The following is a 2,155-nucleotide window of genomic DNA, read 5'->3' on the forward strand; positions in this document are numbered from 1 at the left end:
AAATGTCCGAAGGAAGGAAGGAAGGAAGGAAGGAAGGAAGGAAGGAAGGAAGGAAGGAAGGAAGGAAGGAAGGAAGGAAGGAAGGAAGGAAGGAAGGAAGGAAGGAAGGAAGGAAGACTGTGGTGAGAAGAGCCGTGAAAATAGTCGAGGGCAGAGTGAGCCAGTGCAGTGGTTACTTCCTGTCTCCTTAAGAATAGAATAGACTGGACTATTTCAGTTGGAAGACCTACACTGATCACCTAGTCCAAATGCCTGATCAATTCAGGGCTGACCAAAAGTTAAAGTATACTGTTAGGAGCCAAATGCCTGTCCAAATGCCTCTTAAACACTGACAGGTTTGGGACATCAGCCACCTCTTGAGGAAACTTGTTCCAATGTTTAACCACTCTCAGTAAAGAAATGCTTCCCAGTGTCTAGTCTAAACCTCCCTTGATGCAGCTTTGAACTGTTCTTTATAGAAACACTCTGTTGTGATTTTAGTATTAAGTTTCAAATGTAAATGTTAGAAGGAGATCTAAGTAGTACATCACAGTTTTTCAGTGAATACTGCATCAATAGATCATGGCAATGAGAGAGGACTGGCTACAACAGTTACCTGACTGGTTATACAGTTGTAGGATTCCCTAGAGAAAACTCACTCTGTTTCTCAAGACAACCTATCTACTATATACAGGTTTGGAAGAGTTATATGCAAATATATTTAAATGTAAGTTCTTGATGCAATAAAGTCAGCATTTTTGTAAAATTCTTCAGAATCTTTTGCAAAGTTTCATAGTTGAGAAAGATTATTTGAAGTAAAATGAAAAGCATGACTTCATGTTCATTAGTGCTTGAGCACAATAAACCAAGGGTTTTTTTCTAACTGAACATCTGTTTTCTCCAGTGGGTTTCAGCAGTTCACAGCTGTTCTTAGCTTCCTAATTTGTTGCTCATAAGTCTATAATATATCTAGAGGAAATTGTTCAACTTCCTGATCTGATCCTTTCTTTAACAGAAACAGAACTTGCATGGTTTACATTATTCTGAACTTTGTCAAGTTCTGGGTATTTTTGTAGAAGCTGAAAAATGGAGAAATATTCTTCCTACAAGACCACACAGACCTTGAGGTGAAAAGTCTGCAGTGGCATCCTAGTACTCGAGGAGCCAGGGACTGAGGACAGGGCTTCATCAAAGACTATCCATGACTGATATGTAAGTTTTTATTTCTATCTCCTCGAACTGCCAAACAACCGAAGGACTTGGGTAAAGGTCCTTTGCATCCTGGGCCACTTGATCATATCCCATATGACTCAGACCAGTGGGATGACAAATAAAAATTGGTGTGTTTCTTCTGCAGAGTAGAAGAGTCCAGATTCGGTGTGTGCTTTGAAGACTGGCACAGGCTGCCCAGTGAGGCTGTAGAGTCTCTAGGTTTGGAGATATTCAGAGCTCACAGCTTTGCTCGGTGCCAGGAGCCAGACTAGGTGATTTCCCTTCAAATTTATGGTGACTCCATGAGTTGGCCATCCTTCCTCCTGCACAGTCAGATATGCTGGTGTCTGATATGGCAAGCCTCTCAAAACAACATTGCCCTAAAGTGCAGGACGACTTCTTAAGACTCTCCTCTACCCTGCACTCCTACCCATCTCGCACAGACACCTCTTGCCCTACTCCTTGCTATAGTGCAGCCATGGGCCACACGCCCTGCATCCCAACCCGGGCGGTCTGCACCCCTCTCACCCACCCCTCACTCTTGCTTCCTCCAACGCCGGCACCACCAGCACAGCCCCTGCAAACCCCCCCCCGCCACTGCCCCGAAGCAGAAAAGCCTCTCCTGCTGTGTCCATGGGCGCTGCTGGAGCTGGGCCGGCTCCCTGGGCTGCGGGTCACTCTGCTTTCACAGGTCGGGGGTGGAGGGCACATGGGGGCCATTTCTAGGAAGACATTCTTTAGTGTGAGAGTGGTGAGACTCTGGAACAGGCTGCCCAAAAAAGTTCTGCCATCTCCGGCCGTGTTTTGGGCCAGACAGGATGGGGATCTGAGCAACCTGGACTAGCGGGAGGTGTCTCTGCCCATACAGGGGGGGTTGAAAGTAGACAATATCCAAGTTCCCTTCCAACCCAAACTATTCTGTGATTCAACGACTCCATGACAGCAGAGAAGCACTGAGACCGAC

The sequence above is a fragment of the Chaetura pelagica genome, unplaced genomic scaffold, assembly GCF_000747805.2.
Source record: "Chaetura pelagica isolate M959 unplaced genomic scaffold, ChaPel_1.0 scaffold17, whole genome shotgun sequence".
Taxonomy (NCBI): domain Eukaryota; kingdom Metazoa; phylum Chordata; class Aves; order Apodiformes; family Apodidae; genus Chaetura; species Chaetura pelagica.